Source organism: Arvicanthis niloticus, chromosome 12, assembly GCF_011762505.2.
Source record: "Arvicanthis niloticus isolate mArvNil1 chromosome 12, mArvNil1.pat.X, whole genome shotgun sequence".
Taxonomy (NCBI): domain Eukaryota; kingdom Metazoa; phylum Chordata; class Mammalia; order Rodentia; family Muridae; genus Arvicanthis; species Arvicanthis niloticus.
The window spans coordinates 77,113,497-77,126,309 of record NC_047669.1 but is presented as its reverse complement, the minus strand read 5'-3'; the positions used below and the strand labels follow the sequence as shown (position 1 = coordinate 77,126,309).

The 12,813-nt window shown below is 47.4% G+C and overlaps 1 long non-coding RNA gene across 2 annotated transcripts in view; it reads right to left on the bottom strand.

Annotated features, from left to right (window-relative positions):
- The window catches only part of LOC143444109 (uncharacterized), a 57,558-nt gene extending 50,662 nt beyond the window's left edge, over nt 1-6,896 (bottom strand). For both annotated transcript variants that reach the window (XR_013113675.1, XR_013113676.1), the window contains exon 1: nt 6,742-6,896. This is a non-coding gene — a long non-coding RNA (uncharacterized LOC143444109). The remainder of the gene's footprint in view (nt 1-6,741) is intronic.
- Nucleotides 6,897-12,813: the final 5,917 nt, after the last annotated feature.

Below are 12,813 nucleotides of genomic sequence, written 5' to 3'. Positions count from 1 at the left end.
ACACACACACACACACACACCCCTAAAAATTTGAACAAAGTAGGTTAAAAAAATGTTAGGTCTAAAAATCACTGTTTGCCAAGATGCCTTGTGGATGTGACTGTGTCGACCATGACAGGTACAGAACGTACATTCTTTGTATGTGCACTCCGACAGATCATGTTCTGAACCCAAAAACAGGCCTCAGCAGATTTAAGAGAACTGAAATCATACAAAGTTTATATTCTGCCCACAGCAGAATTTAATATGTCAACAACAGAAGAATCTGGAAAACCCCCAAATATTTGGAAGTTAAACAACACACTTCTAAATAGCTCATGGGTCAGAGAAGAAGTCACAGGAAGGATTAACACTATTTTGAACTAAATGAGAATAACAACACAGCATGTTCAAGTTTGTGGGAAACAGCTAAGAAAAGATCTAACCTTTCACGTTAAGAGATGAAAAATTAAACCCAGAAATAGGATGGAGAAAATAATAAATATGAGGTAGACAAGAGTGAAAAATGTTAAACCTGAAAAAAAAAACAAAACAATAGTAGTAAAAACAGACGTGCAACCCGGAGCTGGGAAACACCTAACAAGATCTACTTAGCACAGGAGATGTGCACATCATGGCCACAGGACCCAAAGGCGGCAGGCCAGACCCTACAGACCGAAGACAAAACAAAACAAAACAACAAAAGCGGCAAACGAACACGGGAAATGCTCTGACCAATTTCGCTCCAGCTGTTTGGAGAACGTCTTTGTCACCATGACCTTGTGCTTATGTCAGAGAATGCTTTTCTTCTTAGAAGGTGTGTGCGCAAGAGTGGAGCAAAGCATCCACCGTGGTTGGTGGACGTAGTGAGCTCACCACCCACACCATGCTCCCTGTCCTCCCCAGTCTCAGACGGCCCGTCTGTAAGCTCTCCATATCCTGATCCCACCAACTGTGGGTAGAACTTATTCAGGGGAAAAAAAAATGAATCTCTTCTGACTTGTTCCTGCCACTGTTTCCTAAGTAGAGTACAATGTTTATACCACACTTACACTGATTATTATAACTAATCTAAAGCTGATTAAAATACACAGGGAGATAGATGCATATAGACCTTTCTATATAAGGGAAATATAAAACACACGGGTTGTGCTATGGAGCTGACAGAAGAATTACAAGAACGAGTATTCTGTTGGTATGGAGGAATCTATATTTAAAATATCTGAGGGACTATAGAGATGACTCAGTCCATAAAGTACTGGTTTTACAAGCATGGGAGCTGAGTGTGACCTCTAGAACTCTCATTTTAAAAAAAAAATTGCCAGGACTGGAGGCCACACTTGTGATCCCAGCATGGGGAGACAGAGACAGGTGGATCTCTGAGGCTTGCAAGTCAACCAGCATGGCAAGAACACCACTGGAGGATGCCTCCTGCCTCCATATGTTCAGAAACACACATGTGAACACATGTATACGTTTCAAAATCTAATCCATAATTGGGAACTGTACGGCAGCTTAGACATTAGTCAGTAGGGAGACTCACTACAGGTATCCTTTGTGGTAAGACTGCCCACGAGGATAGTTGCTGTGAGCTTGTCACTCACAGGGCGGGCTGGGCCTTCCTCGAGGTCAGCATAAGGAGATAGTGGTTTAAGATCAGTGAGCTTCGAACCCTCCCACAGAGCAGGTCTGAGATCGATCATTTGGCCTTCGGTTGGCCCCTTTCACAAGGACCAACATGAGAACATGGACCGGCTTCCTCCAGCTACCAGAGATAACTCGAGCACTGCCTGCAGCCGTCATCATGGCTCTACTCTGTAAACAGAGGCCTGACCTATTTAATTCTTCCCAGGGGTTGGGCAAGAGCTTGACTCATGAAGACATGAAACTGTGGCCTAATTGGATATTAATTACTCAGAGGACTGCTGTTTACCCAAGCTTCCAGTAAACCGGACTCCTCATGCCATGAGAGAAGGCAGGGAGAGCAAGAGGCAGCGAGGAACATGAAGCAGGTCAAGACTTGTCATCCCTGGAAGTCCTTTTGTAAAAGATGTGATGTCACTAATTGCTCAAGGATAAACAAAAGGAAGACGGGCGAAGCCTACTTTCTGGATTGAGAAATGAACGGCTCGCCTGAGTTTCTAAGGGGCCATCCACTTGGAAATGTGCTAAAGCCAAGCCAAGGAAGCAAGTGGGATCCCCCCACTGTGTGTTAACCCCCCCCCCCCCCCGTGATGGGAGTGATCGCCAGCAATTCAGCAAAGAAAAGGAAGATGAACTGCCTTCTCGGGGACTTAGCTGATGTCTGGGTAGGATTGTGCAGGGGCGACGGTGGGGAGCACACCTCTGCACACCTTTGATCCTTTCCACAGAGAAGAATGTTAAGTCAACCAAACGCTACTCAGGAAAGCCAGTGTTGTGTTCTTGTTTATGTGCAGAAGCCAGAGGAGGTGATGTCGTAGGAACTGAGAGTGGAGCAGAGGTCACTGGAGTCATTGAAAGGTGGGGAGAGGGAGTCTCAAATTAACAATGGCATGGGGTGATAAAGTAGTGTTTATTGTATATTTTATAAAGAACTAGATAAGATACTCCCCAGTCCCCAACATTACATAGTAAACATCCAAGGAGAGAGAAATACACATGACACAGAATTGTGACATGTCATCATGTTACATACATACACCAAATTAGCACACTGGCACCCATACGTACGTATAATTGCACTAACATAAGACATTTCTTTGAGAAAAAAAAACTGTATATATGGAAGATTTATCACTGCTTTTCCAAATGTCAGCCATTACGGGTGATTCATTTTAATTTAAGCTTTTTTTTTTCATTTCATACGAAACGGACTTGAGGACAAAAGCAAAAAAATCCTTTGCAGAACATTGTCCCTCCTTTCCTGTCTCCCGTGTGAGCGGCAACACTCTTGTGACTCTAGACACCACGGTACTAAAGGGCTTTCACGAATGGAATAGATCGCTGGCTGCTTCCAGTGAACAGTAGAGCCATAGAGCACACTCAAAATTAAATAAAGCCACCTCCTGCCCCCATGGTACTGTATGAGTCTCCTATAACTGCTGGAGCAAAGTACTACCACCTAGTCCTTCCAATAGTCGTACCACACGTGGCTCTACCCTCCGAAGTGTGAGAGCCCAGAGCCAGCCCAGGTACATTGGAGATCCTCTCCTAGCCTCTCTCCAGATCCTCTTTGGTGTTCTCTGGCTGTGGCTACCCTGTTCCAGGCTCTGCCTGCCCTTTTGTCTTCTTATACTTCATCCCCATAAATCTATCTGACTCCATTTTCTCACTCATTACCTGCAGTGCCCGGTCTATTTATTATGACTTTATCCTAACTAATTATCTCTGGGGTGGGGTGGGGGTGGGGGTGTTAGTATTCTGTCTAAACTCCACCTCCACAGTTACCTGGCAACAGCCAGATATGCTCCTCCCCACAGTTACCTAGCAACAGCCAGGCAGGCCTGGTCCACTATAAAAGGGGCTGCTTGTCCCCTCCTCTCACTCTTAATCTCTTAATCTCTTACCTTCTTACTCTCTTGCCTCTCTGTCCCCTCCCCCTTCTCTTCCTCTCTCTCCACATGGTCATGGCCGGCCTCTACATCTCTTCTTCCTCTTCTTCCCTCTTATTCCATCTTCTTCCCCCCACCTTTGCCCCATCTCCTGAATAAACCTCTCCCCCTTGGAACCATGTGGTCTGGAGTGGTCTGTTCTGAGTTGCGGTCGGACGTCTAATACTAACATCTAACAGGGGGAACCTTCCATTAGTGTTGGACCTGAGGCTCTGGGAAGGTTGTAGGTTTTGGGTTCCTCCTTTAGTGCAGAGACTATGTACCAGATGCTCATCTTTGCCCAGCTCTGCAAATCTAGAGACCTGATAGGTCCTGCAGCATGGTGTGGAACAGTTTCTCAGGCTGCATGTTCTGGAGAGAGGAAGTCTGGACCACACCATGGGGAAGAGAGGCCTAGAGAGCTGGTTGCCATGGTGATTGCCTCTCAGGTTTCCATGATGTTACCGCTGCCTCCCACATGGTCTTGTGCATCCCACATGGCTCTAGGTTATTTTGAGTCAATCCATCCCACGCAAAGAACCACAGGTGATTGGACAACCTGTTCTCCTTCCCATAGTTTGGGGTCTAGTGAGGTCTTTCTTAGGGAAGGAAGGGCTTCACTTCAAGGAGATGCAAGATGAGTCTCAAGGGGCAGTAGGTAGGTTCAGGGCCACCAGGAGGCTCAATTGCAGAAGCCTCTAGCCTTCAGGGATGGTCTCCAAGCAAGGCAAGCATTGTAGCTTGGGCTTTCTGACAAACATGGCTGAGCCTTAGAGTTTTGCATAATGGATTATGTATTTAGAAAGCTCCAGAAAAGGGCCAGGGTCTTAAAGCCACACTGGGCCTCTGTATGGGACATCTTCTATCAGCATGTTCAGGGGATAGTCTACCATGTGTCTGGAAAGCAAGGTGCCCTCTGAAATCCTCATATCCCATACATCCTGTACCCCACACCCCCTGTCCCTTAGTTATCTGACAGAACAGGCAAAGAACATCTTTACTTCTATGAAGACTGCTTTCTGTGGGCCTTGAGTGAGCTGATTCATGCTCTTACCCTGTTCCGAGACTCTATTAGCACTGAACCAGGTACTGGTTTGATTTTTTTTGAAGGACTACATCTGTTCCCGATGTTAAAAATGATGCAGGCTCAGGGAGAATGATTGTCCTTGCACATCAATTTTGCCATTACTCTAATCTAGCAGGTTTTGTTCAGCCTGATCTTAATGATTTGGACTTGAAATTTCATCAGCAGAGGGAACAGAAAAGAATATTCAAGTATAAAACCAGCCTTAGATTGACCGTTCTTTGACCTAATAGTATCTCAGCGGTGTTCGTGGACGTCAGAGATCAGGTGCTTACAAGGGAGGAGGAAGCAGAGAGGTGGTTCAGCCTTGATGTGCAAGCTTAGTAGATGTCCTTCCTCTGGCCTCACAAGTAGCTTGTACTGTGTGTGTCTAAGGGTGAGTCTTCATCTGGACCACCTGCTGCCTGGTGTCTTGGTGATGAGGCCCAAGGAGCCCTGGGGATGCCTTGTATGGTAGTTTGAATGAGATGTCCTCTATAGTCTCTGGCATCTGAATAATTGATCCCCAATTGGTAGCACTGTTTGGGAAAGCTTTGGAGGTGTCATTTTGAGCTCTCTATGTCTCTGTCTCTGTCTTTCTGTCTCTCTCTCTGTCTCTCTGTCTCTCTCTATCTCTGTGTCTCTCTCTGTCTCTATCTTCGTGTCTATCTCTCTCTGTTTCTTTCTCTCTCTGTATCTCCCTGTATCTCTGTCTCTGTCTCTCTCACACACTCTCTCTGCCTCCTACTTGTGGTTCAGGATGTGAGCTCCCAGGTTCTGCTCCTGCCCCCACACCTGCTACTTGTAGCCATCATGGTCTCTGGGGCTATAAGCCCAAACAAATGCTTCTTCAAGTTGCTGGGGTTTCGGTGTTTTATTACAGCACCAGAGAGTAGTTAACACATCTTTGTCCCTGTGCTGTGTCTCTGCCCCTCCAGTCTGAGTCTTCAGGAGCCTGGGCAAAATCAGCTGCATAGAGGTCAGTGGTCAAGGCTAAGCCTTCAATTTTCCCCAGTTGCACTCCCTCAGAAGGCCTGGGAACCAAGCAAAAACTCTCCAAACTTAGAATGGCCCCAGGGAACAAATGCCAGGGTTTGCCCAGAGGAGAGGGCTAGCCAATGGAGACTCAGATACTGCCATTACATTTGCTCTGAAGGCTGTGTGACTCTGGACAGAGAACTCTACTTTTTTTGTTTTGTTTTGGGCTTTTGTTTGTTTGTTTGTTTGTTTTGTTTTTCGAGACAGGGTTTCTCTGTGTAGCCCTGGCTGTCCTGGAACTTACTCTGTAGACCAGGCTGGCCTCGAACTCAGAAATCCACCTGTCTCTGTCTCCCAAGTGCTGGGATTAAAGGCGTGCGCCACCACAGCCCGGCTCAGAGAACTCTACTTAAGGCAAACTTTTCTCCCTGTTGGATTGGTACAGGCTACATCAGTATGATTCACAATTAAAGAAAAAAAAAAATGCAGAGAAAACTGCCATGAGCCTCCAGGGAGCTTGTTGGTTGGATAATTCGTAAAACTAGAATATGGAGCTTTAGAAACAGCTGGATCCTTGGCTATGGGCACACCATCAGGACTCTGGCCTTCCATTTTAGGCTTGTAACAGCTCAGATCTCAACCAAGACAGCCAAAGGGTATAGAATGGCTGAGGGTACTGAGCTCCAACCTTTCGTTGGCTATTTTTGAGGCAGAACCTGAACTGGCTGGGGTGTTATGCTCACTGGGGGATGGTCCCAGAAGACAGGAGATAGGGAAGGGGATGGAGACAGACAGCATCAGGCCAGGAGCTGGGAAAGCAGACTCTTAGGGAGACTGTGTTGGGTGTGCAGCTGGGACAGTCTGGGCCTGATGATTAGTGGAAACTGGAGGAAAAAGACATTTGATAGCAGAAAAATCCACAAATCCCTCTCCACAGAGGAGTCTGAAAGCTGAAAATGTTTGTAAATAACTCCAACAAAGGACTGGCAAGCCTGTTTGACCAGCTGCCCTGCCTGTTGTTGGGGATACAGGAACTCTGGAGGTTTCTCCTTCAGATCTACTCTGGTTTCACCACTTTTGAGAGATTTCCACCCACCACAGTGAACTTAGTACGCAGGTAAATAAGGAGAGCCCACGAGGGAGAATTACCTGCTCTGAAAAGCTTGCCGCAGAGTGCCTGTCTCTTAGGAGAGCTGCAGAAAGAAAGCAGAGTGAAATTCTCTGAGACGACTTTCCATATGGCTCCCCTGACCCTGCTGCTCCAGGGCAAGGCCTAAGAATAAGCTTGGATGGGGAATGTGATGGTTTGTATATGCTCGGCTCAGGGAGTGGCACTGTTGGGATGGGCCTGGCCTTGGAGTGGGCGTGGCCTTGTTGGAGTGTGCATAGCCCTGTTGGAGTAGGTGTGGCCTTGTTGCAGTAGGTGTGTCACTGTGAACATAGGTTTTAAGACCCTCATCCTAGCTGCCTGGAAGCCAGTATTCTGCTTGCAGCCTTCAGATGAGATGTAGAACTCTCAGCTCCTCCTGCACCATGCCTGCCTGAATGATAATAGACTGAACCTCTAAACCTGTAAGCCAGCCCCAAATAAATGTTGTCCTTATAAGAGTTGCCTTGGTCATGGTGTCTGTTCATAGCAGTAAAACCCTGACTAAGGCAGGAAATAAAGATATTTTTATTTTCATCTGATTTCCAGCTAGTAGAAAGAGTTATTTTTTTTTCCCAATTGTTGAATGCAGGCAATGCAGGTGGGGTGGCTGGATCAGATACATGGCAGCTGTCTTTGATATGTTTTGAGGAAGCCCTCACAGTAGCTGTGCTGTCCATGCTCCCTACAAACACTGTGCAGGCTCTGCTCTTCCTGCCCCCACCAGTGTTTGCTGTCTGTGGTCTTTTTGGTAATTGCTTTTCCAACCTGTGGGAAGCAGAGCTTCATTTGGGTTTTGATTTGTATTTCTCTAATGGTTACTGACTCTGGGCCTCATCCACACACCTCTTGGGTATTCAGATGTTTTCTTTTGAGACACCTGTTTGGACTGGTTGGGTCAAAAACTCTTGAAATGAAGGAACTTCATAAAGAAAACTTTATGAGCTTTTGCCAATGTCATAAAAAGGCTGGGATATATAGAGATGTGTGTGTGTGTGTTTGTATATATGTGTGTGTGTATATATGAATGCATATATATATATATATATATATATATATATATATATATATATATATGCATGTATATATATGTATATAGCCCAATGTTTTAAACAGGAATACACATATTTAACCCCTGCGGGCTCAGTCTTTCAGGAAGTTAGGGTGTTGGAAAAGCTGCCCCCTGCATCCTCTATTTGGAGTTATCAGGTACTACTTGGGCTGTTCTGGGGCAGGTTAGATATCCTGTCTCAGTTAATGGAAGTTGTCATTGATATGCCCCAACCCCCAACCCCCAACCCCAGGAAGAAACATTTTTTCTTACTGTGTCTCTTTTATTCTAAAGAATATGCAAATTTCTTTTACAAATAGAAAGATTTTTTAAAGAACTCACATCAGTTAACTACCTGTCACTGGAACAGAGTCCCTAGTGTGAGGGTTATTCCCCACTCTCTGTTTGACAGCTCTAGAATCACCTTGGAGACAAGTCTCTGAGTGTGTCTGTGAGGGACTATCTAGATTAGGGTGTAGAAGTGAGGAGACACACCCTAGGTGTGGGCAGAACTTTCCTTGGAGTGGGTTCCAGGGCTGAATCTAAAGAAAAGAGAGCCGTACTGCAGATTCATCTCTTTCTGCTTCCTGACTGGGTGTGCAATAAGGCCAGCCACTCCCGTTGCTGTTGTGGGCTGTCTTCACACTGTGAGCCCAAATAAATACTTAGGTTGCTCGTGTCAGGCATTTGGTCACAGCAATGAAACCGGTGCCTAGCGTGTTGAGATAATTACTTAGAAGAAGAAGGTTTGTTTGGCTCACAGTTTCTCCGGACATTTCTGTCTGATGTTGGGCTTTGCCATCATGGTCCTTTCTATCAGACATCTGGCTTTGTTGCCTTGGTCTCACAGTGAGGTGGAGCGAGCATGTCACAGAATAAAATTATTCATTTCATCATATGCAAAAGTGGAAGGTGGCGGGAGAACTACAGAAAAGTATCCAGTGACCCAGGTGCCTGGCATGAGGCATCTCCATTGGTTTTGAAGCCCTGGGGTAGAATCCAGGACCTTGTACATGCTGGGTCAGCTCGCTGCCCCTGAGCCAACAGCTCTGAGGTCTGTGACTCCTTTACCTTTGTAATCTCTTCTTATCAGCACTGCAATTAGAGAGTCGTAACCACACTGCTCAAAGCTACCCACCCCCATCCCCACACAGTAGAGAACCTTCACAACTCCACAATTTCATGATTCCCACATGCTTCTGAGTCAAGTACAGGTCTCACAAGATGGAAACTTGCCTGCCTGCCTGTCTGTCTGTCTGCCTGTCTGTCTGTCTGTCTGTCTGTCGTAGTATCTCAAAACCTTCCTTCTTTGATGAATGGATGAATCAAAATCAAAAGCTGTAGTGCACATAACACTTGAAAAAATATATACAGTGCATTTTGATTTAGTGTCTTTGTTTGTTTTATTTTTTTTCCCCTCTCTCCTGGCAAAGTAGTAGAGTTCATTGAGAAAGTTTGTAGATGGATCCTTACCTTCCCTCCTGGATAAAATGTTTCAATTCAGGAGAAACTGTTGAAACTGTGCAAAAGCCCCTGACCTTCTCAGGCTGCCTGCATCTGACCTTTAGACCTTAGGTTGCCTGCTGCCGCCTGGGTATTCTCCAACTGTCCCCATGTTTCCATCACTCTGTGGGGGACGTCTGCAGAGCACTGTGGCCATGCTCTCTATCTGCCCCTCATCACCTAACGATGCCCTTGATGGAATGTTACCAACTCTGGGTCCTCAGGACTCTATGCTGTCTCTGTTGCTTCATCTTCTTCTTGGAAGCAGAGCAGGAGACCTGCTTAACAGACTAAGGTGGACAATGCTGTAAGACTGAGGGTCTCATCAGGAGTGCCCGATGCTGCATGCTCCCCAGACTCTGATGCACCTCTGCTGTTATGCTTGTGTTTACGAGAACCCTCTGGTCTGTGTGGCTAGGCCTTCTGGCCAGTGGCTGCCCAAGCACTGCCAGCCAGTCAGTTGGAGGATAGGAATAGGGGCGTGGACAGTCCTCACCATCTCTTAGCAGCTCTTCACTGGGCTCATGACATCATTTCCAGCTCCCTCAGGATCTGAGTATTGCACCCCTCCCTGCCGTTGCTGCCTTCTGGGTACCTTCTGTTTGTGGAAATGGATGAATTCATTAGATGAATCCATTCATCAGTTAGAGGGAACTCTGGCATCCATTAGGCAGCAGTAGCAAGACAGAAAGAGTTAAACCAGGATCAAGCAGGTGGTCTACAGGTGTGTGGGCCCCTACTGGGAGGAGTGACTCAAACCTGCAGGTCACCTGGATGGACACCAGAATCCTCAAACACCTCCATCATCTCCCTGGGACCCTGGTTCCTCTGGACTTCTGTCAGTTTCTCCAGAAGCAATAGGAACAAAGGTCCCTAGACAGGCTGGATTTGGACTCTTCAGAGCCAGGTCCAGCTGTCCTCTCTGCTCCACCATTAGGCTTCTCCCCAACCCCACGGACATTGTGATAGTCAGTGTTAATTTTCAATCTGCTAGGACCCAGGATCACCTGGGAGATGAGCCTCTGCACATGCCTGTAGGGATGAACCTGATTGTATTCACTGATTTGGATCCATCTTAATTGTGGATGAGACCATCTCCTATGGGGATCCTGGATCCTGGACTGAATAAATTGGAAAGGGAGGGGGAAGTGAGTTGGTTTACATGAGTTTATTTCTCAGCTGTGGATACAGTGTGGCCAGCTCATTCAGGCTCCTGCTGTCTCCTTCTACACCATGAAGGACCGTGTCCTTGAACCATAGCCAGAATAACCCTTTCTCCCTTCAGTTGCTTTGGTCAGAGCATTTAACCATAGCGAAGGGGAAGTAACTAAGACAGACAAAGTGGGGGACCTGTTCTCCAGAGCTTTCCCTCCCAGCCTCATCCCTGCAGATGTGGGGAGTCTGTGCAGTTCCCTTCAAGGCCCCTCCCTTTGATCTTTTGCTTGTGAGCTCTTCCTTCTTGTATATTCTCAGTTCAGCTGCATGTCTAGGCTTTCTGTCAACACGCTATTTTTACTCAAACCACCCATTATTTTCCCCTTGCTCTTTGATGCCTTTATGGTGTATTTTGCAACACTAGTTGGGAAAGTAGCAGAGGCTGGCGTGCCTTTCTGTTCTTTTCCCAGAATGCCTTCAACAGTCCTGCAGGGAGGACCTCTGAGATGTTTGTGAAGGGACACCAGAGACTTGCTGTTATCTACAGTGAATTGATGCTTTCCTGGCTTCTGCCCTTCCTCCTGTGTTCTGATTCCTTTCTGTGGACACTCTGGAGGGCAGAACACTTTGTGCTCAGCTCCCTCCTCCACCTCCTCCTCCTCCTCCACCTCCTCCTCCTCCACCTCCTCCTCCTCCTCCACCTCCTCCACCTCCTCCTCCACCTCCTCCACCTTCCTCCTCCTCCTCCTCCTCCTCCTCCTCCTCCTCCTCCTCCTCCACCTCCTCCACCTCCTCCACCTTCCTCCTCCTCCTCCTCCTCCTCCTCCTCCTCCTCCTGCTCCTCCTCCTCTTCTTCTTCTTCCTCCTCCTGAGGTGTGCAGTCTCTTCAATGACCAGGATACCACAGCTGTACAACTTCTGGGCTCCCTGCTCCACCCTGGCCTGATGGTCATCAATATTATCACCCATGGATTTCTGGGATACAGGAGAGACAGTCGCTATGGCAAAATGCCTGGGTCATCACCACTTACAGGATAACTCACAGTCACTCTAGGAGCACAGGAGAGACATTCTGTGGCAACAGGCCTCCTAAATTCAGAAGCTCCACAGCTCTGCTTCCCTTACCTGTATCCTCCAGGCCAGCTACCTGCTCAGAACCCTGTAGAGTATTCCATCTCTAAGGCAAACAGGTATCTAGCTACCAGGGCCAGCCCTCTCTTGGGCTGGAGAACAGGAGGATAGCCAGTGTTCCTAGCTGTGTTCTTCTCAAGACACAGTAGCAAGCAGCATGGTCCACAGAGTACACTGGGAATGTGGAAACAGTTCAGTGCAGTCAAAGTAGCCATTCCCAGGCACTGTCCACCCAAACTCTAGCAGGTCCTAGCAGGGATGTTCTGTGTCCGATTCTGCTCACCTGGTGAGACATCGCGGCTGCTCGTTCTTAATGAAGCCCCTTCTGACCAACCGCTCCTTGCCTGTGGAGGTCATGGGGATGGCTCCTTAGTGCACTCGTCTGCCTGTTTACGAGGTGTCTGTGTCCTTTTTAAAAAATCTTTTACTGCTCTTGGGGCTAGAGTGAGGACTTAGCAATTAAGACCTTGCACTGCCCTTGTGGAGGACCTGGGTTCAGTTCCCAGCACCCACAGGGCACCTCACAGTCATCTGTAACTGCAGCTCTAGATCTGATTTGCTCTTCTTTCCGGGGCACTAGACATACACATGGTGTACATGCATGCATGCAGGTAAAACAAAAAATTAATCTTAAAATAAAAACTGTTCTTTTTATCTGGCCCTTCCTCCTCCCTTTCCCTTCCTTCTAGTCTGTCCTCTCCCTCCCCCTACTCTCCTTCCTCTTCCCCTCCCCCTTCCCACCCTGTCCTATTCTTTACTCCCTCCTTCCCCCCCCTTCCTTTCCTTTCCTCTCCCCTCCCCCATCCTCCCTTCCTTTCCTCTCCCCTCCCCCATCCTTCCTTCCTTTCCTCTCCCTGCCCCCATCCTCTCCCCTCCCCTCTTCCCTCCTCCTCTTTTCCTCCTCTTCCTTTCATGTGCTAGTTTGGGACCCAGAGGCTTGCACAAGCTCAGGCAAGTGCTCTACCACCAGGCTGCATTTCAGTCCTCTTTTCTCTCCAGTTTCATTTGAGCATTTGATCTGATTTTATTTTGTTTCTGCCCTTTGTGATGCAAATCATACCCCTTGTTTGCTTTTTATAGTAGGAGCCTCTGTGTCTGCAATGTTTTTAATGTTTAAGATAGATCCCAGTGCACAGACGCCACCCGGGGTTCCGAAGCTGACAGGAATCTGATCAGTGTTAAGGACACACTGAGTCATGCATTCACTTCCAGCCCGAGAACCTCAAGGTGGGAC